The 14,779-nt window shown below is 38.3% G+C and overlaps 1 pseudogene; it reads left to right on the plus strand.

Moving 5' to 3' along the window:
• Positions 1-5,326: 5,326 nt before the first annotated feature.
• Positions 5,327-14,013, plus strand: LOC110258439 (annotated as a pseudogene).
• Positions 14,014-14,779: the final 766 nt, after the last annotated feature.

The following is a 14,779-nucleotide window of genomic DNA, read 5'->3' on the forward strand; positions in this document are numbered from 1 at the left end:
TGCTATATGATATTTGTCTTTTCCTGTGTGAGTTACTTCACTCAGTATGACAATCTCAAGGTTCATCCATGTCCTCCATGCTTTTTAAAAGTAATTAAATTTAAGAATGAAAGCTGTAGTATTTTAATTTGATTCACATGCATTTTTTTCCCTAAAAATCATTATATTGTCCCTTGTATTAGTTTCCTAGTGTTTTTATAGCAAAACACCATTACCTCAGTGGTTTGAAATAAGAACTTATAATGCCGAAGTTCTGGAAGGCAGAAGTTCAAAATTAGTCTTGTTGAGCTAAAGTCAAGGTATCAGGAGGTTGTATGCATTTCAGGATGTGTAAGGGAAAAAATGTGCCGGAGTCCAGCTCCAACAACTAGGTCCAACAGCCAGGGTGTATACGTCCTGAAAGGAGGTGGACAATGTCGGCGTATGCACATGGAGACAGCCTCTTTGTCCCTTCTTTCTGGGCGCTGGACTGCTCAAACTTTATTGGCATAAGTGGTTGATTATATAGTCAGTTTTTCACTACAGATTACATCATAGTGTTAAAAGTACATTGGTTAACTATTAGGCTTTGTTTTTTGATCATATGGTACAGTAGCAATACGTCATGTTTTAAAATCTTCAGCCTAACTAAATTTGGTGAGTACAATTCAAGGACAAACAGGCACAACATATCATGTGGGAAAGAGGAGACCCAGCACAAACCATCTCATGGCCAGCCAATTCCCACAAGCTGAAGAACTTATAGACACAAAAAATGCTGTCTTCAGACTAGAGTCTATCTTCAAAGTGTCCTTGGCAGAGAGACAGGATGAGGAAATACAAATCAACTTAGCCAGTTATCACTAAAAGCTTCTAATATCAAGGATGAAACTCACAGCTGGGTTTCTTTTGACCAGGAATAATATATGTCTAACTTCTATGAACCTCATTAAAATCCTAACTCTAAAGTTTACTGTATAACTAGTTCGTAGATAAACACTATGTTTTAATTAAGTTGGATTGAATTGGGGAAAGTCCTTTAGAATGAAATTCTTATTACATTATTGTTGCAATTTTGTTAAATCACAAATCACCACAGGAAAATAAGAATAATAAGCAAATAATCAGGAAAGACTGAGGAAAACTGACTAGCAAGTGAATAACAGAAAAGACCAAGTCATCCATGGAACAATCCCCACTCAGCAATGAAAAACGGAAATGGTTTCCTGGAAAATTTAGTTCCCTACCAAGGTCAGTGGGTGGGCCTTATTGTCTTATGGGGCCTGTCCTCGGAATTGCGCCATGCAGGGAGGCATCCCCTTGTTTAGGAACCTGCCCTCGGAATTGCACCTTTCAGACAGGCCCCTGTTTCTGATTAGGAGCTTGCCCTCGGATCTGCACCATTCAGGCAAGCTCCCTTCCTTGGCTCCTTGTATGTTCTCAGCTCCCCACAAAAAAATGTTTTCTTTCCCTTCCTAGAGGCTGCCCACAACCCATGCCTGGTGTCCTCTTCCATCCAGCAAGTCCATCCTTCTGACCTCTGTTTTAACACCACATATTCCTCTCTAATTCCTCCTCTCTTGTGTCCTTTTCTCCCTTCGGATTACATTGGACCCACTGGGATAAGCCAGGGTAGCCTCTCTTTCTCAAGGTCCTTAACTCAATATCATCAGGAAATAACTTTATCTTCCATGGAGTATTTTCACAGATTCTGGGGATTCAGACCCAGGCAACTTTGGGAGGCTGGGTGGGGGAGGGGTTGTGATTCTGTCTAAAACATCAATATCTATATTGGCATATTTTGTGAAATTGGACAATCTAAAATCTTGTAGCTGTCATTAATTCTCAATAAGATAGTCCCACCAAAGCTTACAAACTGTATACCCTTTCTGCATTAATTAGCTGCAATGTCTGTTCTAAACAAACTATACACAAAGCCTCCTTTGAAGGAAAGATAAAGAAGAAGTATGTGGTTTGAAGGTTACAAATGTATTACACACATAGACACGTACTCCCATATCACTTGCCCACTTATCGGAAATGATGAACTGACTCCATCAGACAATCACATAGACACAGCATCCCATCATCCATTCTCAATGAGGTAAAATATAAAAAATAATTTATCTGTCAGTTCTCATCTCCTATTGTTTAAAGCTCATCCTCTGGGGCATTAAGCCACATATATTTTCAGGCCTCAGGTCGGTCCATGGTCTTTGTGTACAAATAATGAAAGTTAGGACAGATTTGAAACCGCAACCACAGGGGTCTCTCATTCCATACCTGCAGCAGAGGCATAAAGACGCTTATCCCAACTCCATGTGGTAGGGATTTCCTAGGCAGAAAACACTCTAAGTGTGTTCATCTTGGATGAAACACTGTGAACCATTTCAAGATCATGAAATAAGAAAAGCCATTTGATTTACCCCAATTCTGAAAAATAAATGTCATTTTACAAGTTTAAATCCCAAATCTTACTGATAGACCCTGCTTTTTTCACAGCATTTCCCTTTCTTTTGAAGGACTGGAATCAAGTATCTCAATATTTTACATACAGCTTAAAACACTCCGGTTTAAACAAGCAAAAATGCTCATACTACATTGACATCCAAAAAGAAAACAGAAATTGGCACAATTCAGAATTTTAAATTCAAAAGCAAAATTGAGGAGTTTTAAGGTTTCCACTGGGGATTTTCTTATCCCTTGGTTGGTATAGATTACAAATGCTCAAAAAAAAAAAAAAAAAAAAAAAGAAAGAAAAAGAAAAAGAAAAAAAAAAGGAAAAGAAAAATACTCAGGAAACAGACCATGGACATGGAGAACAGGCTTGTGGTTGGCATGGGGGAGGGAGGAGGGAGTGGGATGATGAACAGGGAGTTGGGGTTGGCAGATGCAAACTATTACATTTGGAATGGATAAACATTGAGGTCCTACTGTTATAGCACAGGGAACCATGTCCAATTACTTGTGCAAAACATTATGGAAGATAGTATGTACATATATACATACACACACATATGTATGACTAGGGTGCTTTGCTCTACAGCAGAAATTTTGGAACATTGTGGATCAACTATATTTTAAGAATTTTTTAAAAGAAAAATACTTTGTAAAAGGCCTATTCTAGCTATGTTTGGTCTTAGCAGCTAATGTCCTCACACTGGAAGTCCTCAAGCATCATCTCCATTTGTTTACATTGTCATAGGTCATATCTACCATCACTGCTTACCAAAGATTCTTTCCACAAGCCATCTCCATGGAAATGAAAAAGTCTATTCAAAGAAATCATGCAAAAAAGAAGTAGGATGAACCGAAAGTTGGAGATGTGGGTAGAAGGAGTAAAAACAAAAAGATTTGGTGATCGGCCAGCCTGTCTCTGTTACAGGGTGCGTGTGTGCAGTTTTTGGTGTCACTTCAATAACTGTTTCATCATCATTATCCAACATTGTCAATATCCTCACTGCTACAGACATTTGAATATTGTTAGACACAAACTATGACATTTAGAATGGATAAGCAATGAGACCATACTGTACAGCACAGGGAAGTATACCCCATCTCTTGGGATAGAACATTATATGGAGGATAGTATGAGAAAAGGAAAGTCACTGGGTCAGTATGCTTTACAACAGAAATTGACACAACAATGTGTCAACAATTTTAATAAAATTTTTGAAAAACGTGTATTAAAATTATTTGTTTATCTGTCTCCATTTCATCTTTTTAACTTCTTGATGACATGGATTTTGCTGAGTACCTTGTTCTATTGCAAATTAAGACCAGCATTTGAATTATTTTTAAAATAGTGGATTAAGTAAAACAATGTTAGCTCTATAGAGTTATATCTGATTTATTTATTTATTGCAATCCCTTATCATATGGTAAAACAGTACATAGTCATAAGTTGTATGTGAGGAGCATGAAATTCTTGTGTACTGTTGATGGACTGTATATTGATAGAGGAAATCTTGAAATAGATCCATATTTATTTAAATAAAATATTTTATTATTTTTCTCATATAAGGGGCCCATTCTATGAGATCACAGAAGTGTTAATATATCTATCAGTGGGGACAACACACACAAAGCTATTACTTGTGGGGACATATGTAGAATGAGAGTTGGTAACTCACTGAATGACCCTTACTATGGGAAAAATCTTATATTCAATGGGGGAAAACTCAGCTTAGAGTAATTTTACGAAACAGAAGATAGTAACATCTTGGTGTGTATGTAGTACAATGGATGTGCTTCCAAAACAGTGTTGAATGAGAACCTTTAGGTATCAAAGTGAGTTATATAACAACATGAGATGACCACGCATTAAACCAGACATTATATTTCCATCATACAGCTATATTCCTTTTTAAGAACTTTTATCAACTTTAATAGAGATGGTACCTGCATGGGGAGGTGAAAATGAAGTGAGGATGGAAAATGAGGGATGGGGATGATTATGCAGTATGGAATTAAAGTATAATTAACTCAATTTAGTCTTACATATTAAGAGTTTATATTCCTTCTGATTCTTTCCAAAAACTATAGGGCATATTTAAAGTGGTTTATTTTTATCTGCAGACATAAAACTTGGGAAGAAGCCAATGTGGAAAACACTGAATGTTGAAGTAATGTGTGGGTGATTAAAGTATCTATACAACAAATAATAAACTTAAATCCAGATATCTGAGGGAGTGCAGCAAAACTAACAACAGAAGAAAGCAGGTGAATCATATTTTTAAAAACTTCCTTGATTCCCACACCAACATGTCTGCTTCCAGGAGCCAACCACATTTAATCCCCACTATTTAAAATCCACTCTGCTCAGTTTCCCTGAATCCTGGATCCCATCCCCACCCCCAATTTCAGTTGGGTCTGACACCAAGAAACAAGGTTGCTCAGCAGCTGCACTGTTAAGATTCCCTGAGCCTCCCTTCTGCAGTACAACACAGAAAGTGGAATAATAGTGAACTAATCAGTTTGATATTGAATTAAGCCTTGTGCCCCAGTTGCCTCTTTATCCCCTGTGTTTTTTCAGACAGTAGTCAAGAACGATGTCTTCATATTTTATTGTTTCTTAACACAGAAGTTATGGGAGACATTTTGTTGCAGATAAGGAGAAGCCTGAATATTTGCTGTTAATAAGCGATTAGAGATGGGGCTTGTCAGTGCTCCAGGAGAGCATTTTCTGGCTGAAATGTCAGGATTCTGATTCTCCAACCCAACTAGATCATGCAGGTCGCTCTTCGCCCAGCACAGGAGGCAGTAACAGGATTTGTTGAGTGTGCACACACTTGAAGTTTTCCAACCTAGGTTCTAACGGCAGCAGCTGTTTGGGTTAGAGAGCAAGATGGTCAGTCCTTCATGGGCCAAGGTGCTTCAGAGTGTTTACCAGTTTTTTTGCAGTGGTGAAAATCAGAGCGTGAAAAAGTTTTCAGGGTCAAGGCACAGCCAGGGCCTGGGAGATGGCCAGGTCGGTGAGTGGGCTGGGCCTGCAGCCTCGCAGGTCTCAGTGGCACAGTGGCCCTTGAGCAGATCCCTGGAGAGTGGGCACAGAGTGTGCTCAGTCCAGTGCTTCTCCCTTTTTGAGCCACCAGTTTAGTTTGTGTTTGGTGTGGTTCTCTGCTCTATGTACCTCACCATCCATTCCCACCTCCCAGGCTTTATTTAACATTAACCCAGAGAACTCTTGAAGAAGTGCATCTTTCAATGCACTTTGTGCTTTGAAAGACTTCAGGTGATTCAAAACAGAAATTCCCTGGAGGGGACACCTGAGCAAGGAAGGCAAGTTACTCTAGCTCTGCGGGCAGGTTTGTAGGGTATCCCAAGCTTTAGGATCTTGTTACCCAGTCACAGGCTTTGGCACATTAGGCTTGACATGAGCTGAAGGATGTTGGATGAAAAAGTACAGAGTAGGGGTGAGATCAAACCTCATGGTTTTTGAGACAGGGTAGCTGGGGGGTTTGTGCTTTATCTTGGCTTGAAAGAAGTCCTCTGTGTCCCTTCAAATTGCTTTCCAGGTAGCCAGGGAAGCTCTGTGCATGGAAAAACACCATTGCAGGCAACAGGCATCATTCTGACCCACTATGGTGCAAATATCACTAACCAGCTATCCCCCATGCCACATCAGAAAGGGCTGATTTTATTCCAGCCCCAGAGCAAGCTTCTGAAAGTACTTGGGTTCATTCAAGGGCTATGTAATAATGAAATTTACATGATATGTATAATCAGGATTAGCATTGATTCTTCCGGCAGGAAATTGCAGTGTGTATCTCCCCACCTCCCCAATTTACCTATTATTTTCTCCAAATTTTAATAAAAAAGAAATTTCCTCAATATGGAAATCAATGTAACTCTGAATAATTAACAAAGATCAGTGACATAATTTCTATTCTCTGAAGCTTTCAGAATAACCATGAAATTAGATTCAGGTTCACAGGGCACTGTCTCCAAGGGGGAGAGGCACTCATCAATTCCTCTGATTGCAGCAAGACTAGTAATCACATGGGGGAACAAGAAGGCATTCCTTGTTTTAGGTGAGTAGATGGCACTGGTTAACATAATTACTAGAATAGCTCCAGTGACAACTATAGGCCCATCTTCAATTTAAAATTATAGATATAACTTTTAGTCACTGATGCCAGACTCAACACACTATATCATGAATGTGAATTATCTTTTCATAACTATCATTTCCGGAGGAAGGGTATGTTTTTACCACTGTTATTGTGTTCTTTGAAGGGAGTAAACAACCTTATTTCTATGCCTTCTAATTTAAATACCAGGATGCTGCACCATAAATAGTCTGAAGGGGGAGTAAGCATTTCTTTAAAGCTCCAACTGGGATCTTGACTAAGCACAGATGTTAATCATCAGGCCGGAGGTAATGATGCTGTGTCTATGCCTCAGACAGTAATAGTTTCTTGTAGGGCTTTTGTGTTACTCAGGAAGATGACTTTGCCATTATCTCTTACCACCGTGCATCCATAGAGTTTTATTTGTGCTGTAGACATCCATGTTTTTGTAAACATCATATAAGAGACTGGAATGTCAGAGTGTAATTTCCCTCAAGAGAAGACTGAGTCAAGAATGAAATAACATTTACCTGGTATATACTGATTGGGCAGATGATTCTAGGATATATATGATTATCCATATATATGTATATATACATATATATGGATAATATAATTGATATATAATGTTTATTTGGTAAAAGATTCTAGGAAGCAAAAATGAGGGAATGGGGAGTGTGAGAATGATAAGGAAGAAAGTTAATAAATTGTGCAAAAAAAAAGAATAAATTACTGCCATGTGTTTAAAGTTTTGTTGAGGTATATTTAATTTACAATGTTGTGATAATTTCTGCTGTACAACAAAGTGATTCAGTTATACATGTACACACATCCATTCTATTTCCAGTCCTTTTTCCCCTATAAATTATCACAGAATATTGGTAGAGCTGTCTGTGCTATACAGCAGCTCCCCATTGGCCAGTTATTCCATACACTACAACGTGCATGTGCCAGTCTGAAAACCCCAGTCCATTCCCAGCCCCAGCAGTCCACTTTGGTAACCATGTGTTTGATTTCAAAGACTGTGTGTCTTTTTCTACTCCACAAATAAGTTCATCGGTATCATTTATTTTGGATGCCACATGGAAGTGATATCATATGATGTTTGTCTTTCACTTTCTAGCTTCGCATAGTACAATCATCTCCATGTCCATCCATGGTGATGCCAAGGGCATTATTTCATTCTTTTTTAATGGCTGAGTGACACCCCATTGTATACATGTGCCACATCTTCTGTATGCAACTAAGTCTCAATCAAATTAAGATGTTCTGTAGTTTTCCTTTAAGCGCCTGCTAGGAATTGTCCAAATGAAGGCTAGTGTGTTGGGGTGCTTTTCCATTGAGTTCTATGTCTTCCTATTTGGGAACTGTTCATAACATATTAGATCTCAGGCACTTCCAAATCACATTGAGTGTGGTCTGAGGAAGCTCTCAGGATCATTTGACCTCAGGAAAAGAAGCCAGATACTTGAAATGGGAAGTTACCAGCATGCCAGCATGGCTCTAGTTCAAGTCAGATGTGACCCAGAATGACAAAGAATGTGAAATAGATGTGTCTGCCACCGTGAAATTTGCATTAGTTAAGTTGATGGCAAAGACAAAATAACACAAATTAGACTTTTAAAAGAAAATTATCGGGAATTCCTGCTGTGGCTCAGTGAGTTAAGCATCCAACTAGTGTCTGTGAGGATGCAGGTTCAGTCCTGAGCCTTTCTCAGTGTGTTAAGGACCCAGCGTTGCTGCAAGCTGAAGCATAGGTTGCAGACATAGCTCAGATCTTGTGTTGCTGTGGTTGTGGCATAGGCAGGCAGCTGCAGCTCCAATTTGATCGCTAGCCCCAGATCTCCCATATGCTGCAGGAGAAGCCCAAAACGTTCTCTGAGAAGGTGCCTTCTCCTCCTCTTCTTCCTCCTTCTCTGGATCATTTTCTCATCAATATTGTGCTGAGGAACCATACCAGCCTTTTCAAATGGTTTGAAGGCCTCGGCACAGCTCCTTTCCCTGCTCCTATCACAAACCCCAGGCAGAAGGACCTTGAAATGCTGAAAAGACCCTCTTCTACCCTTTGTCTCAAGAGAGATTCAGGAAAAGTCACCTCCTATATGGAGACCAAACTGTGAACTTTTTCATTCCTGTCATATGTCTCCTCACATGGGTATGAGAATATTCTGCCAACATGGAGTATGTGGACTGCACTGACTTGGCCCTTCCAAACACATGTAATAGGAGATTGCATTGCCTTTTCTTGGCGTCCAAAATAGAACTTTGGACTTCAGTTAACATTTCCACCACACAACAACATAATGAGGGCTTGGTCCCTACTATCTCTGCATTTTTAAAAATATAGATAGGCTAAAGTCTTGTAAGTATCTCCTAATATATTCATAGCTGGGCCAAAACAGAATCAAAACTCAATGTCATTAAATGGTTGAAGAAGCTCAGTTCTTGGTATAATTGTTAATCTATTGGATGCATTATCCTTTCAGTATCGGTGAAATTGCCATGCCTGAAACAGCCCACAATCTAGCCTAGGGCATTTCCTTTCCTATTTCGTAATGAACCTAAATGCATCGAGGGGCAGTTTCTCCTTAATACCTTGTTTTTCATGTTACAAATTGCACATATCACAAGTGAATAGGAAAATTTATTCTTTTGAAGGGTATGAAGAGAGGGCAGATGACACATCTCCACAGATCCCAGTTATATGACACAAGCAAAACACAAACTGTGTTAGCTCATAGAATATTGCCTGCATGTTTGAGAATCTAACATCATGGGAACTAATTATAATGATGAAGTTCACTTTAAAAAAAAAATCTCCATGAAGAGTTCCTTGGTACTCTAATGTTTAGGATTTAGTGCTTTCATAGCTGCAACCCAGGTTTGATTTCTGGTCTGGGAACTGAGATCCCACATCATGCAGTTGCCAAAAAAATGCTGTGTATTTTACAAAATAAGGAATGGGAAAGTATGTAAGAGCCAGTGGCTTTATTAGCTGTGTTGGATAAGAGAAGTATGGATGTTTGTGCTTTTTAGGCATTTTTAAACAGTATATGTGTGTGTATGTATGTATATATCTTCATTAGCTGGTGCTAATGAGTGTGTATATATATATCTTCCTTGTTTGGCTGGTGCTAATGAGTGTGTATTTTTACATTTCAGTCAATACATTGTTAATATTGTGAATAAAATTTTGGAAAGAGTCAATCACAAAAGGCAGATTTAATCTTGCAGATTCCTCTTGAATTTAAATTCTGATGTTCTTGAAATTTAAATTTAGTTAGTGACCTCCAGAAGTTCTAGTTTTTAAGACTATGAGTTTAAACATTATATTTTCACGTTAAGTCTTGACCAGTACGTGGATGGACTAAACCTTCAATTTCATCATTTTCTATAGGGATGATCGTTTTCTCCAACTCCATTTATTGAGTAGTAATATTGTCCTCATTGTCCTAACGTGCAACCTCTCTCATATAACACACTTGTACACAGTCATGAGTCTTTTCTGAGTTCTCTATTCTGTTCCACTGATGTATGTACCCACCTTGTACCAATGCTACATTGTCTCAACAACACTAGCCATAAAAGTTTTAATAGCTGGTCATGCTAATCTTTTCAAAAGTGTCTAACGTATTCTTCACATTTTCTAAATACATTTTAAGCTGGTGTCAAATTCCCCAATGAGGTTTTAATTGCAAAGACATTAAGCAAATTAATTTAAGCAGAAATGATATCTTTATAACATCTGGTTGTGCAATCCGGGAACAGAGTATATCTATCAACTTACTTAGATTTTCTGTCATGTCTTTCAATAATGTTTTAACTTTTTTTCCTTTCACAAGTGTTTAGTTTAGTTTTTATACAATAGTCTATCATTGTGGAATTTCCATTATATTCTTTTCTTTGATTTGCTTTTTTAGGGCCACACCCATGGCATATGGAGGTTCAGAGTCTAGGGGTTGAATCAGAGCTACAGCTGCCAGTCTACACCAGAGACACAACAATGCCGGATCCAAACAACATCTACAACCTACACCACCACAGCTCACGGCAATGTCAGATCCCCAACCCACTGAGCGAGGCCAGGGATCCAACCCGTGTCCTCATGGATCCTAGTCAGTTTTGTTAACTGCTGACCCATGCAGAGAGCTCCCTGTATAGTTATTTTTCATAAAAGTTTGGAAGCAACTGACTTTTAAAAAAAATTGAAGGAAAGAAGAGTTAGGAAAGTAGAGGTAGAGATAATGTGATCCTTCACTTAAATTGTATTCATTCAAAACATGGTATGTAGCCCCGATGGAAGAGAATCGAAGGCATAAGAATAGCTTTCAAATCAAAATATGGTAAATATTCCTTATTTCTATGAATGTCATGTCCAGTTGACTTAACCTGGATCAAATAATCTGTTGTCCTGTCCATGTGTATTTAATCAAGTAAAATTTGAATACTTCAAATGAATCATGCAATATGTAGTTCCTCTTGTTTCTTATTATTGTCTTTCTTTTTCGTCTTTATACTTCATACAATGATATCCCTTGCCAGCCCCTGAGGCATTTGAAATAGCATTCTATACATTATTTTTTAAAGATCCTGATTTATTTATTTGTTTGTTTTCAATTATCTTCTATTTTGTTTACTTCCCAAATACATTATTTTTTTTCCTACTGTACAGCATGGTGACCCATTTACACATTCACATATTCATATATATTTTTTCTCACATTACCATGAACCTATACTTTAGAGTAATTTTTTGTGTGTTAGATAAGAACATTCATAATAGTTTACTGGATGTTTTTATGTGGTACATTAGCAAACATGTTTAATAAGTTTCTACTTTTCATAAAATGTGCTAGGAAAATATAACTACGGTGTTAAATCCATTATATCAGCAATACTGTGTTAGGGTAACAGCATGTGTGGGATTGCTTACCTATTATTCTTTTTCAGATTGAATACATTATAGATGCAAGGCTTATTTGATCGGCAACACAGGAAAAACATCAGAAACTCCAAGTATCAGCACACAGTGCTGGAACTAATATACACTCTTCTAGAGGAAGTGAAATATATTTCTGTGCAAATAAGTGGGCATGTGAAGGTCTATTGCAAGGTAGCTAAATTACTTTCTACCATAAAAATTGTTAAATAACATTTAAATTCATAAAAACATAGTTGAATGAGAGCACAATTTAAAAAGTCAAACAGGGGTTCCCATTGTGGCACAGGAGAAATAAATCTGACTAGGAACCATGAGGTTGCGGGTTCAATCCCTGGCCTCGCCCAGTGGGTTAAGGATCCGGTGTGGCTGTGAGCTGTGGTGTAGGTCACAGATGTGGTGCAGATCTGGCATTTCTGTGGCTATGGCATAGGCCAGCAGCTACAGCTCCAATTGGACCCGTAGCCTGGGAACTCCCATACGCTGTGCGTGTGACCCTAAAAAGCAAAATAAATAAATAAATAAATAAATAAATAAATAAATAAAAATTAAAAAAATCAAACAAATAGTGGAATAAAAATAGTATTTGAGTATGTGGAGTTATAATAAAGGCAAGTAAATCAAAGTCTATTAAATGAGTTTAGCAACGGTTTTCTTTGGAGACAAAGACTGAAGTTGCAAGGACAAGAAGCAGAGGACTATTACTTCTTCTTTTAATTCTTTCTACAATCTGATACAGTTTAACTAATTATATGTTTGCTTGTTCATTTATTTATTTATTTACTTATTTTTGGACTTGCAAATCTAGATTGATCTCCCCCTCCCCTTTTTTTGGATGTGGCCATGGTGTATGGAAGTTCCCAGGGCCAGATATCCAAACTGCACCACCACAGTGACCAGAGACACAGCAGTGACAATGCTAGTTCCACAAACTTCTAGGCCCATAGGGAACTCTGAATTATCTCTTCTAAATAAAAAATATTTTGAAAAATATCAGGATTTCCATTCTGGCCATATATTTCTAATGATATATTTTTGACAAAAATATAGAGGGACTGTATAGACCTTGAAATGGGAACCAGGACATAACAGAAAGGGAAAATAATATGGCTACTCTATATCCTAGGTTGCAATGGTTTCTAAATTTGGCTCCAGGTTCTAAAATGGAGGTGAGTCTTGTATGTATGTATGTATGTATGTATGTATGTATGTATGTATGTCTATTTATTTATTTACTTGACTTTTTAGGGCCACACCCACAGCATGTGGAAGTTCCCAGGCTAGGGGTCACATTGGAGCTGCACCTGCTGGCCTGTACCACAGCTCATGGCAACACCAGACCAGTAACAGACTGAGCAAGGTCAGGGATCAAACCCATGTCATCATACATACTAGTTGAGTTTGGTACAGGTAAGCCCAACAGGAAACCAATGAATCTTGTTTTAAATTGCTCTATCTAAAATGACTAGATTTATCTTACATATAATAGCTTTACATAATAAACTTTTAACAGATGAGATCTCCTGAAATGCAACATCTTTTCCAACGGTTCATCCCACAGCTATTGTCCTTAATGGCTTGGATGGCCAAATGGAATCAAACTGCTGAGTGAATTCAACCTCATGGAGATCACAGACCTTCGGGAGCTTCAGGGTCCCTTCTTTGGACTGTTCTTCATCATCTATGCCATATCGGTGGTGGGCAACTTGCGCATGATCATCCTCACCAGGGTGAACTCACGTCTACAGACCCCCATGTACTTCTTTCTCAGACACCTGGCTTTCACTGATCTTGGTTATTCACTGTGGGACCCAAAATGTCGGTAAGCTTTGTAGCTGACTGAAATAAAATCTCCTATCATTGGTGTGCTACACAGCTGACTTTCTTCATTTTGTTCCTCATGAGTGAACTTTTCATTCTGTCAGCAGGTGCCTATGACTGCTCTGTGGGCATCTGTCACCCTCCGCTCTGCACAGTAGTCACATCACAAAGAGTATGCTGGGTTCTGGTAGCAGTCCCCTACATTACAGTGCCTTTGTTTCTCTGATAACCACCATAAAGATATTTATTTCATCCTTTTGTGGCTGGAATGTCATTAGTCATTTTTACTGTGACAGTCTCATCCTGTTAACTTTGCTGTGCTCAAGCACATGAGAAATTGAGCTGTTCATACTGACCTGTTCAATGTTTAATTTGGTTCCATCTCTTCTGATAGCCCTTGTGTCCTACATACTGATTCTTAAGGCCAGCCTCAGAATGAACACTGCACAGGGAAGACACAAGGATTTCTGCACCTGTGGATCACAGCTGACAGTGGTAGTTGTATAGTATGCAACTCCATCCGTTACATACATGCAGCCCAAGTCCAGTCACTCCTTTGATACTGTATTTTACACCTTTGTTACTGTATCTTACACCTTGGTAATCCCCATGCTGAACCTTATGATCTACAGCTTGAGGAACAAAGAAGTAAAAGGTTCTCTGCATAGGATATGGAAAAATCTGCACAAACACCCTACATAAAATTAAATATAGAATGTGTATATGATGTATTTGGTTATAAAATACTGTTTATTAGAAAGCAATTAGAAAGCAATTGTTTGTCGAAAGCAGGCAATATAGAGATTTTTTTTCTTGTTTTCAATTTATAGATGTTCAAGTAGTGATGATCCCTCTGGTATCAAATTTGATTTGCCTCAAGTTTCAGTGCAAGAGACTAAAGTCCAGATCACTGTTCTCACACTGCCTAGTATGTTATGATTGAAGGCAAAACTTTTTTTACTGCATCTATCATTAAATAATCTTTCTGAAAAAGGCTTATTATGTGTTTTATTTTCCTCTTAAAAAGTGTCTTTTTATTTTTATTTTTTTCCCCACTGTACAGCAAGGGGATCAAGTTATCCTTACATGTATACATTACAATTACATTTTTTCCCCACCCTTTGTTCTTTTGCAACATGAGTATCTAGACAAAGTTCTCAATGCTACTCAGCAGGATCTCCTTGTAAATCTATTCTATGTTGTGTCTGATAAGCCCAAGCTCCCGATCCCTCCCACTCCCTCCCCCTCCCATCACGCAGCCACAAGTCTCTTCTCCAAGTCCATGATTTTCTTTTCTGAGGAGATGTTCATTTGTGCTGGATATTAGATTCCAGCCATAAGTGATATCATATGGTATTTGTCTTTGTCTTTCTGGCTCATTTCACTCAGTATGAGAGTCTCTATTTCTATCCATGTTGCTGCAAATGGCAGGATGTCATTCTTTTTTATGGCTTAACAGTATTCCATT

The sequence above is a fragment of the Sus scrofa genome, unplaced genomic scaffold (genome assembly GCF_000003025.6).
Source record: "Sus scrofa isolate TJ Tabasco breed Duroc unplaced genomic scaffold, Sscrofa11.1 Contig2026, whole genome shotgun sequence".
Taxonomy (NCBI): Eukaryota; Metazoa; Chordata; class Mammalia; order Artiodactyla; family Suidae; genus Sus; species Sus scrofa.